This window comes from Priapulus caudatus, unplaced genomic scaffold (genome assembly GCF_000485595.1).
Source record: "Priapulus caudatus unplaced genomic scaffold, Priapulus_caudatus-5.0.1 Scaffold266, whole genome shotgun sequence".
NCBI lineage: Eukaryota > Metazoa > Priapulida > Priapulimorpha > Priapulimorphida > Priapulidae > Priapulus > Priapulus caudatus.
In genome coordinates this window covers 453,200-466,225 of record NW_014577327.1, presented here as the reverse complement: position 1 = coordinate 466,225, position 13,026 = coordinate 453,200, and positions in this window count along the sequence as shown.

Below are 13,026 nucleotides of genomic sequence, written 5' to 3'. Positions count from 1 at the left end.
CATCCACTCATTCCTATCCATCCATCCACAATCCATCCATCCATCCATCTATCCGCATTCCATCCATTCCATCCATCCATTCCATCCAATCCATCCATCCATCCATCCATCCATCCATCCATCCCATCCATCCATCCATACTCATCATCCATCCATCCATCCATCCATCCATCCATCCATCATCATCCATCCATCCAATCCATCACATCCATCCATCCATCCATCCATCCATTCCATCCAATCCATCATCCATCCATCCATCCATCCATCCATCCATCCATCTATCTATCCATCATCCATCTATGTACTGTGAAAGCTGCTGCTATTAGGATTTTTCTCGCTCACTACTCGCGCTTCATCACAGCTGCTGCAGCGACCATACAAATTAGGGTTGCTCGCTTACCAACGTGATACGTTCGACCAACACAAAGAACATAACAGGTCGGCCTGAATAATCAGAGCATCGAGGCAATTATATCCCTCCTTATATACCTCCTTTCCTCCCCCGCACTCCTCCCCCCTCTCCATCTTCCTTTCTCCGCCCTTCTCTCAGCGCTAGACCTCTTGCATACCATCCTCTCTTTTCTCGCGCCAGGAGCGCCGTGACGAAGAAAGAGCATCTTCCCGCCAACAACTGGTTTTATCTATCTCATTTTAACTGCTTAATAAATACAAAAGCTTATAAACGCTGTCATAAATGTTCGCAGACACACTACAAGCTATGGATTGCCATCACGAAAATGTTATAAACAACGCCACGCATGTGAGCTAAATGTAGTTATCATAATGTAATGTAGTTACCCGAAAAATGTAAATAGCCAGACAAGACCGTTCGTTCAAAATTTACTTGCGGACATAGCAACAGCCGACTTGCCTAGTCCAAAATCTAGTCTAGAAAAGTTGTTTTGTATAATAACGAAACCAAACCGTTTTCAAAAACCTCATTTAGAAAACTCATTTAGAAAATAAAAACCTCTTGCGCTAACTTACTTTCGTTAAGAGATATTGGCAAAATTAAAAATATTTGGCTTAATTACGTACTATAATTACGCATGCATTAATACGAACAGAGGTCGAGCCACATTAAACCAGTGTGTCGATATTGTTGAATACCAACACAAAAGTATGGAAAGCTAGGGCTTTGCCAATGTAAACATCAAAAACGTAAAAAGGTTCGAAGAAGGAAGATTTGTTTGGTTCTATCTGATCAAAATATTTTTATGCACAAAATGCGTACATGAGAGACCGTGAGTAGATACATTGTGGATTTGGGTGAAAGCAGATTTAATTAAGTGGCGCCGGTAATACCCCCGTCACACTGGACGGCAAACCATCGCGACCGTACGGCCGACCAGAAAATGTACAAGGTCGCCGGCAAAACGCGAACACAACGCGAGAAAAAGGTCCACAAATTACAAACTTGAAAAAAACCGCGCTCTTACCGCGACCTGTGCGATCGTACCGCGTTCTCACGGGCGCGCCCGCCACGAACCTCTCCGGCGCTTATGGCGTTTCTATTGAGATCTATGGCTTGGCAACGGCGATCACACGGCGTTCCGCGGCGCTCTCACCACGCTCATGGATGTTCTTACCGCGCGTCTTCTACGTGTATCGCGACTGCACGGCGACCTCACGGCGTTTCTACCACGTTCTCACGGCGACTATATACGCTGGTCAGATTTGCGGAAATTTTAACTGTATAGTTGTTGCGTTTTCTGAGTAGAAACACGATGCCGAAGAAACAAAGCTACCAGAGGCCGAGGCCGTGGCCGAGACAGATCGGCATGAAACAGATCGGATGAGACAGATCCATGAATTCGCCCGTTGAAATGTTGCCTTTTCGCAGCGTCTTTGCCACGCGTGTACTGCGCGTGTACTACGTTTATGGAGATGTTACGACGCTTGTCTCACGACCTTCGCGACCCACCGCGTTCTCAGCGCGTTCCAGGTACAGATCGCCGAACCTTGGCATTTGTTTTGAACATGCTCAAAACAAACGCCGCTGACTCGCGCGATCATTGGCGAACCATGGCGACCACACACACGATGTCTGGCGTTTCCACCACGCTTATGCCACGCTTATGGCGACCTTGGCGCGCTCTGGGCCCATTTTCCGTCGCCGTAGCAGCGCAGTAAGGACGCCACCCCGGTGTGACGGGGGTATAATGGTGCAAGCATCCTGTGCAATATTCATACTCTCATAGTCTCAGCACATCGCCCGCTGCATGCTTCCAACGTCCAGCCCTATTCACTCGCACTGCACCCGGCCTGTTGCATCTTAACAATTCTATACACACTCTTCTCTCTCACTTTCTCTCTTTCCTTCTCCGTCTCTCTCTCTCTCTCTCTCTCTCTCTCTCTCTTTCTCTCAATCTTTTCTCTCTCTCTCATCTCCCTCTCTCTCTCATCTCCCTTCTCTCTCTCTCTCTCTCTCTCTCTATATATATATATTTACAGTATATCTAATATACACATATGCTTTAATTACTCTCTGCGCGCGCGCGCCCTCTCTCTCTCTCTCTCTCTCTCTCTCTTATATATATATAATACATATAGATTATCCATATAATCCTCTTTCGCTCTTTCTCGCTCTCATCCATGTTTGTAAAAGGAAAAATGGGAATTCACTTCGGTGGTGAGGAGCGAGCCGATGGTCAGCGATGTGGAGGAAATGCGTGCAGGAGGAGGAGGAAGAGAAGGAGGAAGATGCTGGAGATGCAGGAGGATCTGGAGGGATGCTGGAGGATGCTGGAGGATGCTGGAGGATGCTGGAGGGGAGGAGGAGGAGGAGGATGGAGGATGCTGGAGGTTGCTGGAGGATGCTGGGATGCTGGAGGATGCTGGAGGAGGAGAGGAGGAGCTGAGGAGGCTAGAGGATGCTGGAGGATGCTGGAGAGACGCTGGAGATGCCTGAGAGGATGCTGGAGAGGAGGAGGAGGAGGATGGAGAGGATGCTGGAGATGCTGGAGGATGCGTGCAGCGCTAGCTGCGTGTTGCCTCGGCATGTTCTCCGCTCATGCTTTCTACACTCACACTTCCACTCAGATTTGTTGCGCTCACATTTCTCCGCGACAGCTTTGTATACACTCTCATATACACACGGCCACCAGCGGCGCGTGCGAGCGCGTGTGTCTGTGCGTGCGTGTATGTTGTAGCGTGGGTGCGCGTGCTAGCGTGCATACATGCGGGCGCGCACAAGACACTTGGGACAGAGTCAGTAAAAACTGAAAATAATAGGAACACACATTAACAAATGGCCCTACTACCGTACCTCTCTGTTACGCTTCCACTGTTAATATGGCTGATGATCTGTGACTCTATTATATATATATTACAGGAGCGTATAATGACAAATACATTGTCATTATACGCTCCTATATTATCATAGCGTCACAGCACACTCGCAGCGGCGAGTGCGGGAGCGTTCGGGCGTTAGGTTTTACATAGAATTTTTATGAAGGAAAGTTGATATACAGTGACGCAACAGTGGAACTGTAATTAGAGTACGGTTAGTAGGGCCTATTTGTGAATGTGGTGTTCATATTATTTTCCGTTTTACTGAACTCTGTCCCAAGTGCCTGTGTGCGGGCGGCAGGTGTATGTGCGTACCGCGTGCGGTGCGGTTTTTTTTAATGAGACAGGGAAGGGTACCGGGAGAAGGGTGGTGGTTAAGGAGAACCGCGGAAAAGAAGAGCCACGGCGACCCCAGAGTTGGGAAAGGGCTCGAGTGGGAAGCTGAAAACTAAAGGAGAATGAGGTTGTGTCTAAGGGTCAGGGGGGGTAGGACTGGGTTTAGTGGTCGGGTGTAAGGGAATGGAGAAGAGCCGAGATCAGACGAGAAGAGACGAGGGGAGCCAGACAGCTGCCGAGTGCGCTGGTAGAATTACCGCGGACGGAGAGAGAACAGAAGAGGAGAGTAAGTAGGGGGGAGTGGGCGGGTTAAAGAGAGAAGGGACAGCCATACAGAAGAGATTTAGTAGTAAAGAGAGAGGAGAAGAGGAGGAGAGAGAGAGAGAGAGAGAGAGAGAGAGAGAGAGAGAGAGAGAGAAAAGAGAAGTGCGTACGGACGTATTAGTTTGTGCGTGCGCTTCTGCGAGTGCGCAGTACGTTCGTATTATTTAGCGCTCGCGGACAGGGTGATGAACTAGTGCTCGCACCAGTGACAAAGATATGCACGTTCATTGGTCGATAGGGCGTGTGGTCATTAATTTCGTAATGTACGTTCGATTTATGTGCTCAAGTGGCGTGTCTCGCCATCGCGTGCCATAATCCTACCTTGTCAATTCATAGCAGTTGCAGATGTCGGTCATAGCAAGTGACGGTCTGCACCGCATGTACCGTTCGATTTCGTGTGTAGCGTGCGTGCCGCAATAGCGTCCGCGTTTGTATGATACTGATTACAGATATTTGCATGTGTGCTGTGTGATGACACACGCTGCGGCGCACCCCACTCGCAGCCCGCTCGCTCCGTGTTGTGCAGGCCGTAGCCAGCGCATTCTATCTTGGGGGGGAGGGTGCTCGTTATCTTCAATGTGCAATTTGCGTCGCGACAAGGGGCGTGTACAGGATACTTGTACCCAACAGGCCGCCACATCGGGACTGCAGGCAGGCAACACACGCCTACGCACGCACACACACTGGTACGCAACACCAGCCTGAACCCAAAGGTCTGGCTGAGCTCCACTCGCCGAACAGGGGCGCACCAGCGTCCACGCACGCACAGGCACGGCACACACACGGCGCCGTAGCAGACCGGGTTGGTTCCCGGCGTAGAAATTTTCGTTCGAACCAAACGCGCGCTCTGGCTATCGGGGGTCTCTGGCCTGGTGTTCGAACGATACGAAAAAAAATTTCCTGGAAGGGAGGGCCCCCCGGACCCCCGTTCGGCTGCTTTCGCAACTTGGGGTTACGGTTTTTACATCCCCCCCCCCCCTTTACAAATCCTTACACTCCCCTCCACAAATGCCAACATTTGTAGATGAACGATCCGTCAAAAACTAACTCCGTGACTGATCAGCGCTTACGCGTAAGGTGCGTGTGAACAAAACGTTGTAGAGAGCGCGCTGTGTGGTGCGCGTGTGTGTGGCGGTGGCGTGCGTGTGTGTGCCTGCCGTAGATGTGGGTGTGTGGCCGTATATGGTGCGTGAGTGTATGTGCGTGCGTGCTGTGCGTGCGCATAGATCGCCGCCGTTCGCTCGAAAACGTCTATAAGCCAAGGGATAGATATGTACGTGAACGCGTTTTACATAACACACGCGTTATCACAGTGAGCTTCTAAGCTGCCGTCCTTGAGCGCAGTGTGCTTTCCAGTCCAATGATTGAAAAATCTCTCTCTGATTGCCGCTATTCGTGAGCAGCTGCTCTTCTTGTTTTTAGCCCATCTCTGTCTATCTGTTATCTTATCTATCTCTCTGTCTTGTATGTCTCTCCTCTATCGTCTCTATCTTCTCTTCTTCTCTCTCCTCTCTCTCCTCTCTCTCTTTCTCTCTCTCTCTTCTCTCTCTGCTCTCTCTCTCTCTCTCTCTCTTTTATCTACCTTATCTCTCTGGTATGGACTGTCTCCTCTCTCTTCTCTCTCTCTCTTCTCTCTCTCTCCTCTTCTTCTCTCTCTCTCTCTCGCTCTCTTCTCTCTCTCTTTCTCTTTCTCTCTACCCTCTCTCTCTCTTCTCTCTCTCCGTTTCTGTCTTTTCCATTTAATTAATTTAAGTTTAATTTTATTTTATTTTATCTTTATTAGCACCTTGCGCCATTTTTTTTCCTGACTTTCTGTCCTCTGTCTCTCTCTTTCGCTCTAGTCTTTTTCTCATTCACTCTTTTCTAACACTACTCGCCGTATTTTACTTTATTATTTCGTTCCTCATGCAGCAGAAACACACACTGCACACACACTGCGCGAACGCATGCACGCCACACTACTGCTGCGAACACATTGCAGCACAACACACTCGCGAACGCTATGCACGACACACACGCGCGAACACATGCACGCACACACACGCGCGAACACATGCACGCACACACACGCTCGAACACATCACGCACACACACGCCTCAAACACAATGCCCACGCACACACACGCCTCGAACACACTGCACAGCACACACACGCCTCGAACACATGCCACGCACACACCACGCCTCCGAAACACATGACGCCACACACGCCTCGAACACATGCACGCAACACACGACCGCTCGAAACACCATGCACGCACCCACACGCCTTCGAAACACACTGCACGCCACACACCACGCTTCGAACACATGCACGCACACACACGCCTTCGAACACATGCACGCACACACGCCTCGAACACCATGCACGCACACACACGCCTCGAACACCATGCACGCACACACACGCCTCGAAACATGCCACGCACACACACTGCCTCGAACAACATTGCCACGCACACCACGCATCGAACAACATACACCACACACACGCCTCGAACCATGCACGCACACACACGCTTCAGAACAATTCACCGCACAACACGCCTTCGAACACATGCACGCACACACACGCCTCGAACACATTGCACGCACACACCGAGCGCCGAACACGATGCCGCACACACACGCCTCGAACACGATGGATGCACACACCACGCCTCGCAACACTATGCACGCACACACATCAGAGCTGCATCCCATGGGTGCCACGTGCGCTAGGCACCTTACAGTGATTGAGATACACGCACGCACGCACGCACGCCACGCCACGAAGCACGCACGCACGAACGCAGCACGCAGCACGCACGAACGCACCGCAATGAAGAGCATGACCCACGCACCAAAATAAGCGCACACACGCACGCACGCACGCAGAGATTACCACAATTACGCGCACGCACACACGCACGCACGCAATACCAACATTAACTGCGCCGCAAACAACGCACGCCCACCGCAGATACCACAATTATGCGCACGCCACACACGCCACGCACGCAGAATACCACAATTTTACGCGCCCGCCCACACGCACGCACGCAGATTACCACAATTACGCGCGCACGGCACACACCGCACGCACGCAGTCATACCACAATTACGCGCAACGCATTACACGCACGCACGCAGATACCACAATTACCGCGCACGCACACACGCCACGCACGCAGATTACCATATTTACGCGCACGCCGCGCCATCACGCATGCAAGATACCACAATTACGCGCCACCGCGCCACGCAACAGTACGCAGATACCACAATTACGCACTACGCACGACCGCCACGACACGCACCCAGATACCACAATTAGCGCGGCACACACACACGCCCACGCACGCAGATACCATAATTACGCGCCCACGGCGCGCACGCACGTACGCAGATACCACAATAACGCACACGCACACACCCACGCACGCACGCCACACTACTATCAGAATTTCAGTCATGTTATTTCATATCTGTTTGTGACATTGTGACCCTTTCTGTCAGTCGACAAGATCTCTGTCAGCCTGCATGAATTCTGTCTGCCGGAATCACAGCCAAAATCACAGTCGCATGAATAGGCAAAAATGTCACCGCCAGCACAGCCCGGCATAATTAGACGCCATAAATGTCTTGCTATGGATATACAGAATACGTCTATAGATTAAATGTCACACAAGCTATCAGCAGATAAACGCATGCAACGCGCGCGGCACGGACTCGCGCTCCGTGTTGGCGCGAATGCGTATACATCGACACTAACGTAATGATACACTCACGTCCATCAACGTACTAGCCATTCATGCACGGTCATCATCATCACATCATCATCATTCATCATCCATCCATCGTCATCATCATCAACATCATCATTATTATCTTCCTCCTCCTCCTCCTCCTCTCCTCCTCCTCCTCCTCCACATCCTTGCTTCTTACTTCTTCTTCTTTACTTCTTCTTTCTTGTTCGTCAAATATATTCTACCAGCGAAAAGTATTATTAATATAATCGTCTTACACACAGAGCATACATCATGAGATCATACAGACGTGGTATACTCAAAGACAGCGAGCACGAACTGCTTACTAATATACTATAACACACCTGCTGTCCTTGGGTTCTTGTCGGCGCGACGGTTTACGCCCCTCTCCCTTTTCTCTTGCTCTCTCTCTCCCTCCTCTCGCTCTCTCTCTCGTGCCGCACCACCACGCCTTGTTAAAGCTCTTACGTCAAATCGTATTAAAATTTTTTCTCCATCATCATCATCGGCGTTCTTGACACCTGCCCTGCACTCTAACCCCGCTTTACCGCTAGCGCAGGGATGTGTGTGTGTGTGTGTGTGTAGCTGTGTGTGTGTGGTGTGTGTGTGTGTTTGTGTATGTGATGTGTGTGTAGTGTGTGGTGTGTGTGTGTGTGTGTGTTGTGTGTTATAAAGCTGGCTACGGGCCTGCACACACACACGCGCGCGCGTGTGCACACACACACATACACAAACGAACGTACATACAAACGCACGCATGCGCACACGCACACACAAACGAACGTACATGCGCACGCACGCATGCACACACGCACGCATAAACTAAGGTACATAGGCACGCATGCAGACACGCACACACATAAACGAACGTACATACGAAATTATACACACGCACACGCAAACGAACGTGCATACGCACGCACGCACATACACCTGCCCGCACAAACTAACGAACGTACGCGCGCACGCAGAAGCGCACGCACAAACTAACGTCCGTACGCACGTACGCACGCACGTACGCACATACACCTGCCCGCCCGCACACAGGCACTTGGGACAGAGTCAGTAAAAACGGAAAATAATATGAACACACATTCACAAATAGGCCCTACTACCGTACCTCTCAATTACAGTTCCACTGTTGCGTCACTGTATATCAACTTTCCTTCATAAAAATCTATGTAAAACCTAACGCCCGAACGCTCCCGCACTCGCCGCTGCGAGTGTGCTGTGACGCTATGATAATATCAGGAGCGTATAATGACAATGTATTTGTCATTATACGCTCCTGATAATATATATATATATAGAGTCACAGATCATCAGCCATATCAACAGTGGAACTGTAACAGAGAGGTACGGTAGTAGGGCCTATTTGTTAATGTGTTATCCTATTATTTTCCTAGTTTTTACTGACTCTGTCCCAAGTGTCTGTGCGCCCGCATGTATGCACGCTAGCACGCGCACCCACGCTACCACATACACGCACGCACAGACACACACGCTCGCACGCGCCGCTGGTGGCCGTGTGTATATGAGAGTGTATACAAAGCTGTCGCGGAGAAATGTGAGCGCAACAAATCTGAGTGGAAGTGTGAGTGTAGAAAGCATGAGCGGAGAACATGCCGAGGCAACACCAGCTAGCGCTGCACGCATCCTCCAGCATCCTCCAGCATCCTCCTCCTCTCCAGCATCCTTCTAGCATCTCAGCAGTCTCCAGCATCCTCAGCATCGCTAGCCTCCTCCAGCAGTCTCCTTCTTTCCTCCTCCAGCATCCCTGCATTATAATATGAATCCTCAGCATCCTCCAGCAACTCCAGATCTCCTCTCTCTCCTCCTCCTCCTCCAGCATCCTCAGCCATCCTCCAGCATCTCCGCATCTCTCCAGGCATCCTCCTGATCTCCGCATCCTCTCCTTCTCTTCCTCCTCTCCTGCACGCATTCTTCCTCCACATCGCTGACCTTCTGGCATCGGCTCCTCACACCGAATGTGAATTCCCATTTCTTTTAAAACATGGATGAGAGCCGAGAAAGAGCGAAGAGGCATTTATGGATATATATATGTTTATATACTATACTATACGAGAGGGAGAGATGAGAGGATGAGAGGGCGCGCGGCGGCGCAGAGGATGAGTAATTTAAAGCACTATGTGTATATTATGTATATCTATATATATTATAGATGAGATGAGAGAGCGGTGAGATGAGGAGGGAGATGTGAGAGAGAGAGCTGAGATTGTAGAGAGAGCAGAAAGAGAGTTTGATTTGAGAATAGACGAGAGAGAGAGATGACCTCTTGAGAGAGACGAGAGAGACGGCGAGAAAGACCGAGAAAGTGGAGCAGAGAGAGTGTGTATTAGAATTGTTAAGCATGCAACGATGGCGGTGCAGTGCGCACGTGAATTAGGCCGCTGTGACGTTGCGAAGCATGCACGGGGCGATGCTGCTGAGATATGAGAGTATGATATGCACAGTGATGCTTGACACCATTATACCCCGTCACACCGGGGTTGGCGTCCTTAGTCCTGCGCTGCATACTGGCGACGGATAAATGGCCCAGAGCGCGCCAGGATCTGCCATAAGGTGGCATAAGCGTGGTTGGTAACGCCTAGGACATCGTGTGTGTGGGTCGCCCATGGTCGCCAATGCATCGCGATGTCACGGCGTTTGTTTCGAGCTATGTTCAAACAAATGCCAAGTTCGGCGATCTGATCCTGCGACGCGCTGATGAACGCGTGGGCGTCCATGAATGGTCGTGAGGACAGCGTCGTAACATCTCCATAAACGTTATGTACACGCGCAGTACTACGCGTGGCAATAGGATCGCTGCGAAATGGCACATTTTCAACGGCGAATTCATGGATCTGTCTCATGCGATCTGTTTCCTGCCGATCTGTCTCCACGGCCTCAGGCCTTCTGGTAGTCTTTGTTTCTCTCGGCATTCGTGTTTCTACTCGAAAACGCCACATAACTATACAGTTAAAATTTCCGCAAATCTGACCACGTTATATAGTCGCCGTGAGAACGGGGAGTAGAACACGACCGTTCGAGTCCGCCGTGCAGTCGCGATTACACGTAGAAGACGCGCGGTTAAGAACTCATCAGAGCGTGGTCGAGAGCCGCCGCACGCGGGGAACGCCGTGTGATCGCCGTTGCAAGTCCTTAGATCTCAATAGAAGACGCCATATAGCGCGGAGATGGTTCGTGGGCGGGCGCGCCGCTGAGACGCGGTCGATCGCCACAGGTCGCGGTATGGTAAGACTGGCGGTTTTTTTCAAGTTTTTGTAATTTGTTGGGACCTTTTTCTCGCGATTCTGTGTTCGCGTTTTGCCGGCGACCTTGTACATTTTCTGGTCGCGTACGGTCGCGGATGGTTTGCCGTCCAGTTGTGTACGGGGGGGTAATTACTCTCGGCGCAACTTACATTAAATCTGCTTTCACCGTAAATCCAACAATCGTAGGCTACTCACGGTCTCTCTGTATCGCATTTTGTGCATAAAAATATTTTGATCTAGATAGAACCAAACAATATCTTCCTCTTCGAACCTTTTTACGGTTTTCTGATGCTTTACATTGGCAAAGCCCTATGCTTTCCATCACTTTTGTGTTGGTTATCAAACAATATGACACACTTGGTTTATGCCTGGCTCTGATCCTCTGTTCTGCTTATTAATGCAGGCGTAACTTATAGTACGGAAATTAAAGCCAAATATTTTTAATTTGGCATATCTCTTAAGAAATGTAAGTTAGCGCATAGAGGTTTTTATTTCTAAATGAGTTTTCTAATTTGAGGTTTTGAAAACGGTTTGGTTTCGTTATTATACAACAACTTTTCTTAGACTTAGATTTTGCGACTAGGCAGTCGGCTGTGCTTATGTCGCATGTAAATTTTTAGAACGAACGTCTTGTCTGGCTTACTTTAACATTTTTTTCGTGGTAACTATCATTTACCATTTACTGATAACTACATTTAGCTCACCATGCGTGGCGTTGTTTATAACATTTTACGTGATGGCCAATCCATAGTTGTAGTGTGTCTTGGAACTTTATGACGACGTTTATAAGCTTTGGTGTATTTTTAGACGCAGTTAAAATGGATAGATTTAAAACCAGTTGTTGGCGGTAAAGATGCTTCTTATCTTCGTTCACGCGCTCCGGCTGCTGAGAAAGACGGAGAGATATGGTGTATGCAGAGGTCTAGCGCGTGAGGAAGGGCGTCGTTAGGAAAGGAAATAGGAGAGGGGGGAGGAGTGCGGGAGGGAAGGAGCGTATATAAGGAGGGATATAATTGCTCGATGCTTCTGATTTATTCAGCGACCTGTTATGTCATTTGGTGTGGTCGATACTCTATCGACGTTGGAGCGAGCCACGCCTCATTTGTATGGTACGCTGCCAGCAGCTTGTGATGAGCGCGATGTCAGTGAGCGAGAAAATCCTAATATGCAAGCAGCCTTAACAGATAGATGGATTAGTGGTCGATAGATTGGATGGAATGATGGATGGATGGATGGATGGGATGGATGGTATCGGATGGATGGTATGGTATGATGGATGGAATGGATGGATGGTATGGATGGTTGATGGATGGCATTGGATGGTGGATGGCTGGAATGGATGTCGATGGAATGGATGGGATGGATGATTGATGACGATGGATGGAATTGGCTGGATGAGTACTGGATGGATGGATGGTATGGATGGATGGATGGATGTCATAGATGGCGATGGCATGGAATGGAATTTGGCATTGGATGCGATGGATGGATGGAATGGGCATGATCGGATATGATGGATGGCATGAGAATGGTATGGTCATGGATGGATTGGATGGATGGGATGGAGGTGGCATTGGGATGGCATGGCCATGGCCGTCGATGGATGGATGGGCCGGATTGGGGATGGACTGCGGGATGGGGGGCTGATGCATGGTCATGGTTATGGGCATGATGGATGTGATGGTTAGGATGATTGGCTAGTGGCGTGGTATGGATTCGATCGATCGATAAATGGATGCGTGGTGGTGCGGTTAGATGGATACATAGCTCGGACAGAATGTATTGACATGGGTCGCGCGCAGCACATTGTATTGTTGCGAACGGAACGTGTTACATTTCGTATCAACAGCGAGTCGGTTGTTGTCGTTTGCCTGATTAATCGACGCATTCTTCGTTGCATCTCTCGCGAGCGCCGGCCGCAGCGACGAGGACTGTTCTGTTGATCAGTTCGCTTTACAGATAGAAGGTTAGCGAGGCTGTGTGTAAATGGTCAGTAAGCATTTGCTTCCCGGCCGCTGCGCATAATTGTACTGCTGGGACGGTGGGGG